The sequence below is a fragment of the Terrapene carolina genome, unplaced genomic scaffold (assembly GCF_002925995.2).
Source record: "Terrapene carolina triunguis isolate 2854851 unplaced genomic scaffold, T_m_triunguis-2.0 Scaffold88, whole genome shotgun sequence".
NCBI classification, from domain to species: Eukaryota; Metazoa; Chordata; order Testudines; family Emydidae; genus Terrapene; species Terrapene triunguis.
In genome coordinates, this window is record NW_020664439.1 from 9,103,816 (window position 1) to 9,117,217 (window position 13,402).

The following is a 13,402-nucleotide window of genomic DNA, read 5'->3' on the forward strand; positions in this document are numbered from 1 at the left end:
CCCCCCTCCAGGTGCCGCCCCAAGCACCAGCTTGGGTGCCTGGTGCCTGGAGCCGGCCCTGGGAGGTGTCAATACCAAGAGACATTGTTTTTGTGGATACAGACTAACATGGCTACCCCTCTGATACCAGGTTAGCTGGTAACTGTGGTGTTTGGATATACAGTAGAACCTCAGAGTTACAAACTAACTGGTCAACCACACACCTCATTTGGAACCAGAAGTATGCAATCAGGCAACAGCAGACACCAAAAAAAAAATAAAAAGGCAAATACAGTACAGTACTGTGTTAAATGTAAACTACTAATAAAATAAAGGGAAAGTTAAAAAAAAGATTTGACAAGGTAAGGAAACTGTTTCTGTACTTGTTTCATTTAAATAAGAATGGCTAAAAGCAGCACTTTTCTTCTGCATAGTAAAGTTTAAAAGCTGTATTAAGTCAATGTTCAGTTGTAAACTTTTGAAAGAACAATCAGAACGTTTTGTATAGAGTTGCAAACATTTCAGAGTTACAAACAACCTCTATTCCTGAGGTGTTAGTAACTATGAAGTTCTACTGTATTTGGTTACCTTTCACACATACAGCTGTTGCCACTAAGAATTCTATTGTTTACCAATAGGTAAAACAAACACAGTAGGTCCTGTGTACAGTGGTAAAGCTATACCAAAGTTAGCTCAGAATACTTCCATTATTACAAGCTTTCCTAGGAGTCATGCCCCCTAATGATTAGGTAACTGGAAAAGGTATTTACCCATTTATGCTGTTTAGAAAGCACTGTTTAATTATATGGCAAAAACAGTCCTGAGTGAACTAGGCTTCTATGGACTGAAAGCTAATGTGGAATCCATGCACTTCGCAAAAATTGCTATGCCATTTGGTGCTCATTGTCCCTTTTTGGCAGTCTCACCAGAAAGGCTGAGGAATGAATGGGCATGGATACTGAACTATTCCTGGATTAGTCCTTCCAGATCAGCACATTGGCAGGGCTATCTAAGGGCTTGTGTACACAGTGCCGCAATGTGCTCTACAGGGGTGTGATTTCTAAAGCACACTACCTTGTTGCTCATTAATTGGTCCAAATAGAGATTCCCTAGTGCACTTTAATGCAGTACTGTTTCAAACAGCACCACAGCCAACTGTACCAGCATGGAACAATTAATGTACAACCCATTAATGTACTTTAGAAATCACTCCCCTGTAGAGCACATTACCCACCATGTGGGCAAGCACGAAGAAAGCTTGCACTGCTGCTGCCTGTTACATAATGCCGTCTGCTAGACACCACATACATCTAACAGATGACAGACTCAATAGGAAATAGGCTAGAGAGAGATGTGGAGACAGAGTTTGGGGTCTCTGAGTGAAAAATTTTAAGCCAGGTTCATCTGTTAAAATCTTGATGTCATAAATTAATAACAATTCACTGAAGCCTGGGATTCCCTGCTTTCTTGAAAATCCTACACTGCCTGTAGGATAAAGTGAATATTTCAGTCTCCATTTCTGCCAGTTTGGCATCCTTCTCGTGAATAGGGCATATTATAGGAAAATAATATAGGAGAAATTAAAAAAAAAAAACACACCCAAAGGGTATAAACAGTGTTACTCCAGCATAAACACTGCACTTTAAACACCATAATATTACTATATTACTGGAGTGCATTACACAAATTCTAAAACATTTAAATCTTAGATTAAACATGCTGGAAAAAAGCTCTATGTCTATGATTCAGACATTCAGAAGGAAGCTATGGAAATACCCTGCTGGGTTTTACATTGGAAGATAAATCAGTTCTTTTCCACTATAAACTAATTTATTCTTTGTATAACTAGACTATTTTAAAGATACAAGGTGGGTGAGGCAATATCTTTTATTGGAGCAACGTCTGTTGGTGAGAGAGACAAGCTTTTGAACCACACAGAGCTCTTCTTCAGGTCCAGGGAAGGAACTCCAAGCATCACAGCAATACTTAGAATATTTCAGTGACTCTTGGCTGGGAGACACCCAGTTATTCCAAAAATGTAATGTAGATTTTCATATTCATAACTACTTGTGCTGCTGCTTCTACTTCAAATAGTAAATGAACCCGCTAAACCTTCCTTACCATTTTTCATTCTCTTAAAAGAAAAGACCCCCTTAAATTACTGTGAACATTAACCAGAGCATAGCACATTAGCAACAAAAGGAAAAGAAATCTGCCTGCCAAGAGAAGGACAAAACCTATAGATATATGCACTGCAGACCCACAGAATTCCCTAACAAGCAACGTGTGCTTACCTGGGGGATAACACCTGTCCTGAAAATTGCACAACACTTCTGATTGTTAAACTTTAGTTAAACTCCATTTTTGCAGGTCACAAAAAAGGGTAGAATGGACAAAAGAGCTTGTTAAAGGGCTTAAAGTTATTTCAATGTATCCATTAACAATCAGTTAGGATGCATGAAATTAAGTAGTATTGTGATGAGAGCTGAGCACTGAGCCGGGACTTCTTGCTTATATTTCTGACTCTGCCACTTAGCTGCAATGTGACCTTGGACTAGTCACTTAAACCTCTGTGGATCAAATGCAGCTTAGAGAAAGTGGGTACAATATCCATGGAAATTTTAAGGGAAAACCAGTAGTGATGTCCTCCTGATAATACTGTGTCTGTGCGCAGTCACACAGCTCCTTCTCCACACACAGGCCACAAACTCCAATAGCTGCTTGTAAGAGGTCTGATAACTCCTCTCTAGTCCCTTTTAGGCCCCCTATTCGACACTGCGATCTTTAAAGTCACCCCCAACAACTTATGCACCTGTAATAGTTCTATTTTGCCCCCATTTCCTTTTACTTTTTTGTGCTTAAGCCTCTTTGGGTTTTCTATTTCCAAGTTACAAGAAGGTGGTTTTAAATACTATTAATTTACGTACAATGTTTTTAATTATAACTGTACAGTACTCGAGTGCTTTAGTGAGCAGGTATGGGGTTACTCTACAAAATAGATTGTACTGTATCCATTGCCCCAAATAGGTATCTTGGAGAAGTCTGAGAAAGCACAAGCTTTTAAACACTCAGAAGGCAAATAAATCTTTCTTCTTCTATCTCTGAGGTTTGTTTTACAGTCTTTTGCCTTATATTATACATATTCTTGATGAGCTGAGATGTATGGTCTCAATTAAACTGCTTTTCTTCAGATGTCTTAATTTTGCTTTGGTGTTTAATTCACTAAAAAAAAAATTGATTGCCTCATCTGTTTGTGTGTTATGAACATTGTAATTTAAATATGCATCCAAAGGAGCATCATCTTCCTGAAAAGGAAAGCCCAGAATACACATTACACATGCACATTTCAGCAGTAACACTATTGTCTTCAAGTGTGGGCCAAAGTAAATTTATGACCGGAACATTCAGTAAAACCAAAATAAACCTATTGACTATCCTTTTGTATTACCCCCAGTGGCAACCATACTAGTGTAGTCTTCTTGGAAGTAAGGTCAGTTGCAATTCCTACATTTAGTGATGAATGATATTGACACGGGATCACAAATATCGACTTCTGAGACTTACTCCAGTATTCATCAGAACTGTTTTATCAGAAAATGATATTTTTCCCTTTGTGGCCCAAATACAAAAGCCTTTGATGCTGGTTTTCCAGAATGTTTCCTGCTGTACTATCCCTAATGTGCTCACATGCACAGTACAGCGTATAATCTAAAACTGCTGGCATATCTTACTGGTGAATAAAAGACAATAACATGAATTGTTCAAAGATCAAAGAACAACAATGGACATTTAAGAAGAATCCCACCTTGTAGCATCTAAAGATGTGAATTGTAGCTACTGCCTTTCATCAAAAATGTGTTATTGATTTCCCTTCCCTTAGGGGACTACAGCATAGGCATGTCTGTTTTTCTTCCTAATACCACGCAGAGAGGTGTCTTTATATTGCCATGCAGCAAATGGCTGCAGTGACCCAGGACTGTATGCCACATTCCCTAGCAATCCAGTGATTCTGTTGGTATCTAAAAGCTGGCTAACTACTCAGGCTAAATAGCTAATCTATGAAAATCCAAAACCATATCTACTAATAAGCTCACAGAAAACTGATAGAATTCTTGGCTATTCATGGCAACATACCCATTCAAATATTTAATAAAGTCTGTAAAAGACACTGAAGTTGCCCAAGACAATACCAATTTTCATTTGAATCCAGCATTGAACTTCAAATGATTCAAGCCCTCCTAAAATTGCTTCCAGGTGAAAGTTCCATCTGCCAAACTTTTGACACAGGTGATTTTACCCACTAAGGTACTTCAGTAAAATGAATCAACGAAAAGCTCCAGACGGGTTTGAGAAGGTGATCCCATCTTAAATTAGTTTATACTGTTAGGGGTGGGCTGTTTGATTACAGGCATAACTGCAAGTAAATGATTGAAATCTGATCCCTTTATACAAGTATTGTTGGGTTTACATGTTATAGAATGCTGGAAGTTCATGACTGGTGTAAATAAATAAATAAATAAATAAATACCGGACATAGAAAATACTTTGATTTTCCAGTTTTGCCCACTTGCCTTTAAGGGAGGCGATTTAATTCAGGGTCTGGTTCTGCGAGATGTCTTCTTCCTCAATGAAGCCAATAACAGTTGAGGGTGCTTGATACTTTGCAGGATGAGCCTCTTTTGTGTCATTTAAAGCCAAGAACACTGCAAGGAAAAACTGCGCAAACTTCAAGGGCACTACATAGAAATGCAGAGTTATTGTTGCTGACTCACCAGACCAGACCCCAAGAGTAGAAAAAGGGTACGTGTCTGAAGCTGAGAAAACTAGGGGCAAAGGCCCTGCAGTGACAAACACAGGCAATATGCCTTGATCAGGAAAAAAGTTTAGGTTGAGGTTCTGTATTTTGTTATTTAAGGTAACAAAAGTTTGCAGCACCTCTGCCCTTTCACTCTTCTCTACATAGCTTTGGAGCAGACCCAGTACCAGGAATCCCAGAGTTTATTGCTGAAATGAACAAAATTATGGTCATCATCTGATGTGATCAAACATGAAGCAGAAAATTCATCTTTCCCTTTTGACCTATGTCAGAATTTGAACTTATGTCTCCAGCAATGACAGGTTAGTTGAAATAATCCATTAATCTACCTTCTTGTACAATATTTTGACAATATTTCAACTATTACACAGAAATTGTGAACCCAGTGGGAATGAAGCAGTCATTAAAATATTCTCTCTTTACATCTACAAGTTGTTTTGGAAAAATGCAAGTTACAGAAGATGGACTCGGGTGAGAAGAAATGGTAAGCCTCCTCTGAACCCATGACATGGCTCCTCTGCAAATAAAAGAATGTGGGTGATATAGTCACCACCAGACCAGTGACACAAAGACAAGCTAATAAAAACAGAATACACTTGAAGTGACATAGTATGAGTTAGTGTCACATGGACATTCTTCTGACACTTCTCTAGTCATACAACAGGAATCATAGGATGAGATTTAGCTGACGGCAAAGTCTGATACAATAATACTGAGTACAGGTGGAGAATTAAAAATCCAGAAGATCCAAGATATCTCAATAAATATACAAAAGCTCACTGAACAGCAAACTCATAATAAGTGTTGCCCTAACTGTGACTCAGAACCATGAGCAGGAATAGGACAATGTCAGCAAAAAGACAGCCTGGAGCTAAACAAGTGAATTAAGCTAGACAAGACATTCTATCTACTTTGTAACCAAGAGTTTCATCTGGTAATGCATGAAGCAATCCACTCCCCTGAAAATGCAGTTTCTCTCAGTGGACCTTCTGAATCAAAAATGTGTGTACTTTTTATTTTCCAACTGCAGTTGGGATTTACTTCAAATGTACATGAAATCCAGAAAGCTGAATCCTCTATGGAAATGTCAAGAAAACAAAACTATTAGGTTCCCAAACTGTTGAAGTGCTACAGGCTCTGAAACACAGCATAAGAAGATGATGATGACATGAAGAACACGATGGCTGAACCATGTGTAAGGAAATCAGTTCCTTCATGTTTCCTATTTGCCTGTCTGTGTGGCTCATTTTTTTTTCACAATCATGAACCTTGATAAGCCAGAGACAAATACAATTTCTTGAAAGGCACCAGTGTTGTGCTGGAGAAAGTATGCAAAACTGGCTTCCAACAAGGTCCTCAAAATGCAAGTGGTCTACAGTAGTAAGATAATGCTGTATCCTAAGAGATGCTCTTATTACATGTTCAATGAGTTTCATGACAGACTTGCCAGAAGTCCAAGAAAAACTGAAGTTTGAGATGCAGGGAAATATATTTCTTCCGCAAATGACTCATCCCAAGTATATAAAGCTTTTCAGTATCTACAAAGAATTTTAAAATGTTTGGTTTCTCCTTTCAGCTTGGAAATGATGCAGGTGGGCAGGAACTGTAGCTAAAGAAGTGATGCTAAGAGCTTGCCTGTCTGTGAACAGAAGGACCATGCACAGTCTATAGAAACATTTGTGTCATTTAGTTTATGGATATGAATGTATTGCGTTTTGACCTGACTATAGAAATTAAATGCACTTGAAAGTTGTCTTCCATTCCCCTGGAGACTCTTCTGATGGGTTTGGGAAAGTGGACCATTGAGCTAGAATGTGGCTTAGAGACGGAGCCTGTGCTGAAAGGGCTGCAAAAGTGTTTCCTATTGACAATGAATCCTTGGGATTCTTCAGCCAGATTTCTTCCTGGGGTGTACATGGCAGTCACACCTCTGCCACCCTGTCAAAGCTTGCAACAATATTCCCAGGAGCACAGAAGAGAATTGGGCCAGGATTACAGTATCCCACTAGTTGAACTATCTGTGTGTTGAGCCTGTGCTTCTGAGCCACATTGGGTAGATCTACACAGCAGCTGGGAGGGTGCTTCCCAGAATGGATAGACAGACACGCTCGAGCTAGCATGCTCAATGTAGGATGGTGGCTGTGGTGGCATGGGTGGCAGCTTGGGTTAGCCTCCCAAGTGTGTACGCAGGGGTTAATCAGGATTATACTCGGGTGACTGCACTGCTATTTTAAGCACACTAGATAGAGCAGGGTGACCGTCTACATACATGGTGTATGTACACAATGGAGCTGTTTATTTCATCCTTTCCCCACATTCACACTTGTACTCTCACTACCATGATCCGGCCCCCAGTGTCCTGTCTTCTGTTTCACTTTGCAGCACCAAAAGTTAATTCAAAACAAATAGGTTGGTAGGGTGTACCACAATGTCCCTCTCTTGCTGCGGGTGCTCCTCTGAGTTCTGGCACCTGGCAACAGAAATCTGCCACTATAGGACTCTGGAACATGTTTGTTCAACTAGGGTATGTCTGCACAGCAACTAGACGCCCGCAGCTGGCCCATTCCAGCCAACTCGGGTGCTCAGGGCTCCGGCTGTGGGGCTGTTTCATTGCTGTGTAGACTTCCAGGCTCAGGCTGGAGCCTGGGCTCTAGGACCCTGCGAGGTGGAATGTTTCCAGACTCGGGCTGCAGCCAGGAAACAGAAGTCTATACAGGAATCAAACACCCCTACAGCCCGAGCCTGAGTCAGCTGGCACGGGCCAGTCGCGGGTTTTTCTTTGCTGCGTAGACATACCCTTATAGGCCTTCTCAAATCTCTACTGAAAGACAAACTGGCCAGAATGTGGGCTCCGCAGCAGAGGGCTGTAAAATTCTAGTGTGCACTAGCGTGTCCCACACTAACTGGCCCATATGGACAATGTTGGTGTGCACCAAAAGTTCCTTAGTGTACATTAATGTAGCAGTGTTTGAAACAAGCCCAGAAGATAGAATGGTAGAGAGACGATAGGGACTGAGGGATGTTTTATCCTCAAGATGGGGGATGTAAGGGCATACTTGAAAGCACAGAGCAAGGAGCCCAGAGGAAGGAGAACTGTTACAGGAAGACAGAATCAGAAAAGGAGGCAGAAACACAAGGAGCCCTTCCACAAGACCTGGGGGTCAAGTGGAAGGGCTGAGGATTTAGAGGCAGATTATTCAACACATCTCATTAAAATGGCACAATTGATAATGAGCCTCAGACTTGCGCTGAGTACTACTTTTCTCTCTGAGTAGTCCCATTGAAATCCCTGTGATTATAATTACAGGGTGCCTGCTTTTCAGGTAGATGTGGTCTTAATTATGATTCCTGATATAAAATAGATTAGCAACAGTTCATTCCTCTTGTAGAATCCTATAATACTGTGGACTAGACCCTGCCTAAATACTCGTTAATTAACTTCACACCTTATGTAATGTTATAATGGGCCCAATTCTGACCTCACACTTGTGTAAAGCAGAAGTGACTTGAAAGAAGCAGATAGCCTTGTACCTGGTGGGAAAGAGATCAGAACCAATCCTATCAAGCCTACTTATTCCATTACTGAATGTAACGGAATAAGGTTACATTTATTTGTAACAGTCAAATAATTACTTTAAACCAGGGGTAGGCAACCTTTCAGAAGTGGTGTGCCGAGTCTTCATTTATTCACTTTAATTTAAGGTTTCGCGTGCCGGTAATACATTTTGTTTTTTAGAAGGTCTCTCTCTATAAGTCTATATTATATAACTAAAAGATTGTTGTATGTAAAGTAAACAAGGTTTTCAAAATGTTTAAGACGCTTCATTTAAAATTAAATTAAAATGCTGATCTTACGCTGCCAGCCTGCTCAGCCCGCTGCCAGCCTGGGGTTCTGTTCACTTAGGCCAGCAGCGGGCTGAGCGAGGCCTGCAGCCGGGATGCCGGCTGGCAAGGGGCCGGCAGCCGGGACCCCAGACCGGGGGGAGGGGGTTCAGGGGTCAGGGCAGAAGGCTGGGTGTGTGTGGGGGGGTTCAGGGGTCAGGGCAGAGGGCTGGGGCTGTGTGGGGGTACAGGGCAGAAGGCTGGGTGTGGGCGGGGAGTTCAGGGGTCAGGGCAGAGGGCTGAGGTGTGTGTGGAGGTGCAGGGCAGAAGGCTGGGTGTGTGGGGGGGTTCAGGGCAGAGGGCTGGGGGGCTCGGCTCGTGGGGGTGCTCCCAGCCCCCTGCCCTGAGCGGCTCATGGCAGGGGGCTGGAAGGGATATGCCCTGTTCCACCCCCTTCCCCAAGGTCCCGTCCCTACCTCTTCTCTGCCTCCTCTATGGAGCAGCGAGCATGCTGCCGCTTGGCTCTGCTCCGCTCCCACTCCCTCTCCCCCTCGCATGGGCTATCAGCTGATCGGCGCAGGGAGAGGGAGAGGGAGGAGGAGGGGAGGAAAGCACCACGCTGGGGGAAGAAGTGGGAGAGGGGGGAAGCTTGGCTGCCGCAGGACCAAGCTTCTGCCTCCTACCCCCGCAAGGGAGAGCCGTGGGCGGGGGGGCTGAGGGCCAGGACCGAGGTAGGCAGCAGAGTGCCAGTCAAAATCGGCTTGCGTGCCATGTTTGGCACACGTGCCCTAGGTTGCCGACCCCTGGTTTAAACTATTGTAATGTACATGCAGAATAGACACATCCTTTCGCAAATTTAAGGCTCCGATAATTAGTAAAGGTAAAGACTTTTTCTGTGAGTAATACAGATTAAGTCAAATCCGAGTAATAAAACTCAACAGCAGAGGGAAAATACTGTGAAAATATACATTTCTGCTGTGGACCCAAGTGAATGCAGGCATCTTGATTGCATTTCTCAAAAAGATAAAGTTACATGTTATCACACAGCTCTTTCTAAGCAAGCACTCTATTCTTAAGGTGAACGCATTGCAGAGAAAACCTATTAAAAACAATAAAAGAACCCATACACTTTCTAAAAAGCTTACCAGAGATCAACCAACTCCAACAAGGACTCGAGTAGGTGTCAGTCCTTCCAACCCTTTCTCAAGGATTTGGGGCCCTTCTTTGAACAGAAGGTCCTGTCCATTTGCTGGATCAGTTTAAACTCAGACTATTTATCCCAGAGTCATTTCTTGTCTGTTGGTCTCTGGAGAATCAGTATATATGAGCCTTTCCAGGAGGTGGTACCTCTGTGGTGGGGTTACAACTAGGCTGATTTGCCTTAATCACCACCCGCTGTTTTTAGTTCTTGGAGGAGGGGTGGTAGCCCTCCCCCGTGACCTAGAACACATCATACATAAACCATTATTTTAAAACAATGGTCCTGAAAGATATTTAAACTTAATTCAGCAAAGGTCTCCCATGATATTGCAGGAAATTGCCTTATCACAGGAAGAATTTCCCTCTCTGCTGGCTACTTGTGTCCCAGAGATGTTCAAGTGATTACTGCTACTGTCTGTTTAGATACTACTACTGCAGTCATCAAGGGGGATGACCAATAAGTGGTTTTTATAAAACCATCTTGGCACAGCCTAGTGGAGGCTGGGTGCAAAAGAGACCCAGGGGCAAGACCAGATTAAATCAGCAATAAACCCATCTCGGTTTTTCCATGTTTTCCTAGCAATGTGGGATTTGCCCTACTGAATCAGACCCATTGGTCCAACAAGCCCAGTCTGGCCTCTAGCAGTGATCAATATTGATGCTTTAGCAGAGTATAAGGAAAAAACCCCCGATGAAGCACCTAGCTCATTAATACCAACCCCACTCATGACATTCTGTACCTCCTTTAAGCCACTTCAAAACGTCTTTGTTCTCTAATAAGAATCAGCTCAATCTCTTTACTCTTTCCTCATCACAGGTGCTATTAAAATTTGGAATTATTCTAACTACTCCACAACCTGTCAAGGTAACATTTTCCCTATGGAAATATGACCAAAATCTAAACTAAGTGTTCACAATTAAGTCTCACCAATTCTTTATCTTGTACCAATATAAATTACTGTTTATATTATCTCTTAATTCATCTGCTTTTTAAAAATAATCTACATACAGTGGACTAGTGGCATCACAGGGGATTCTGATATAAGCCTACGATTCCAGGAGCTGGGGCTTTAAGAAAAACACTAAATATTGTGAGGTAAAATTGCAAGAGTTGGCAACACTCCTGAGAAGTCGGGGAATGAGCAAGCAGATAAGATCTAGGAAAATAACAGTTGTTAGTTAAAACGAGAGTTGTTGTACAGATGTTATTCACAACCACTGCAACTACCTAGTTATTTATAACAGACATCATCAAAACATTGAAGTTTTACATTAGATGCTTACATCCAAAACAGTTATGCATACGACCAACAAGAATTTTCTCAAAACTGAATTTTCTGATACCTCATAGGCAATATCTCTGTAGTACGCTTCTAGTACATCATCTCAGTGTAGGATTTACTTGAACCACTTTTCTATCAAAACAATATTTACTTGGGCTTCAGCCTAGTTTCCCAGATGTGAAAAGGCATTAGCAACAGAAAAGGAACCTTCCACTTGAATGGAGTGCACCACTGTGGGTAAGTTCTTCCCCTTCTTAGTTCCCCTAATCCTCTTCTGTTGCTGCACAGCTGTGCTTGCAGCACATTCCTGATTTTACTTCATTTGGAAGCACTCATACAAGGCCAGGTTGTGCTTCTATCATCATTTACTAACAGTACTAACATAATGCCGAAAGGCCCCAGTAAACAGCTCATAGTAAGAGAGAGTGTCTTCCCTGAAGAACTTCCACTCCTTGCCTTGTCTGTTTAGATTGTGAGAAAAAGAGGTATTATCCCCAGCCTACAGATGGAAAACTAAGGCACAGAGAGATTCAGTGACTAGCCCAAGGTCCTACATGGAGTCTGTTATCTCAAGTCCCAGTTCAGTGTCGTAACCACTGAACCATCCTTCCTCTCAGGATCTCAAATCACAATCCCTCCCAGCACACAGGGGAAGTATGCAAGATGCAGCATCTATTTGGAAGGTGAAGCCATGCTCACCTTCCCAGCTCATGCCAGTGTGGAAGAGAGGAGGAATCAAGGCCAAATTCCACCTTCTCCCTGCTCCCTTCGGAGTGACTTGCCCCCAGGAACACTAGGCAGGAACAGTCCCTGTGCTTCTTGTGCCGTCCTTCATTTGTGCCAGGGTCAGAAACTATCTGGCCCAGAGACTAGTGATTAGTCACTCAAAGGCTGTTGGCACCACATTGCATATTGTTCTCAGGGCCTGGAGAGCAAAACAAGCTGAGACAGTTCCAGTGTGCAACTCTCCTATGATGTAGGAGAGCTGGGATCTCATTCTTAAAAAAATAATCCATTTATAATTCCATAGGAAGCACTAAACTATAAACTACACTATTACCCAGGGCAATTATGGCAGATATAATGAGGCTAACATTACTAATGTATTTAGTTGCAGAGCTGCAGTTATAGATTGTTTACAGTATTGGTGGCCAAGATGTAAGATCACGGATTTGGTGAAAGTATCATATCTCAGGTACGTACCCCCAGATTCCTGACGGGAACTTTGGAACAATTACAGCAGATGATGCCACCCAGGTAATCCATCCCAGGTATTACAGCAAGCCCAGTGAATTCTGGGACAAGTCTTTGGGAATTCAGTCAGTATTGTGTGACTCATACAAACTACACATGGTCAATAAAGCTTAAATAGTTGTATACCTCTCTATTGAGTTTCTATGCCCTGATTTAAGGAGCTGCCAGTAACTAGAAATGCTGTACTACACTATACCACCTTTTTGGGGGGAGAGAAGAGGGAAGGAGGAAAAAATGCCCTCCCCCCCCCGGTGTCTGGGTTCTGAAGCAAAGAATACTGAAGGTTTAGCCCAGGGGTCGGCAACCTTTCAGAAGTGGGGTGCCAAGTCTTCATTTATTCACTCTAATTTAAGGTTTCACGTGCCAGTAATACATTTTAATGTTTTTAGAAGGTCTCTTTCTCTAAGTCTATAATATATAACTAAACTATTGTTGTATGTAAAGTAAATAAGGTTTTTTAAATGTTTAAGAAGCTTCATTTAAAATTAAATTAAAATGCAGAGCCCCCTGGACCGGCGGCCAGGACCCAGGCAGTGTGAGTGCCACCGAAAATCAGCTCAAGTGCCGCTTTTGGCACCCGTGCCATAGGTTGCCTGGTTTAGCCCATGCAGTGGCTTGCCACACATCTAGCCATTCCCTTTCACCGGATCTCATAAACCTTCCTTTTCCTGCCGTTGCTGGATCAAAAGTAAACGTCTACATCCTGATATCAGAAAAGAATATTGATCAGTTATAGAGATGGCCAGTTTTTTTTTTTTAAGAATGGGAGCCTATTATTTCATTTCTGCTTTGTTTCCCTGTTACAACGGCTGGTAAAATAATTTTCTTTAGCTCGTCAGCAATTCCTGCGCTTTGGGAGATTGCAGAGATGTCATGACCTCGGACTAATGGGAGAGATAACATCCAGTCTCTGACTCAGCTAAGTAGCTTGATATTCTTGAGCCTTTTCTGTTAATTGGTATTATTGGTCATGAGATACCTCTTGCCAGAGACAATATTTTGTAAAAGCTCACAAGGGAGAGCTCTTGGAGCCACTTACCTACTGTAA

General features: G+C 42.2%; 1 protein-coding gene across 1 annotated transcript in view; it reads right to left on the minus strand.

Moving 5' to 3' along the window:
• Nucleotides 1-13,402, minus strand: part of RBP1 (retinol binding protein 1) — a 25,808-nt gene that overhangs the window by 10,969 nt on the left and 1,437 nt on the right. The gene's annotated exons all lie outside the window — the stretch shown is intronic.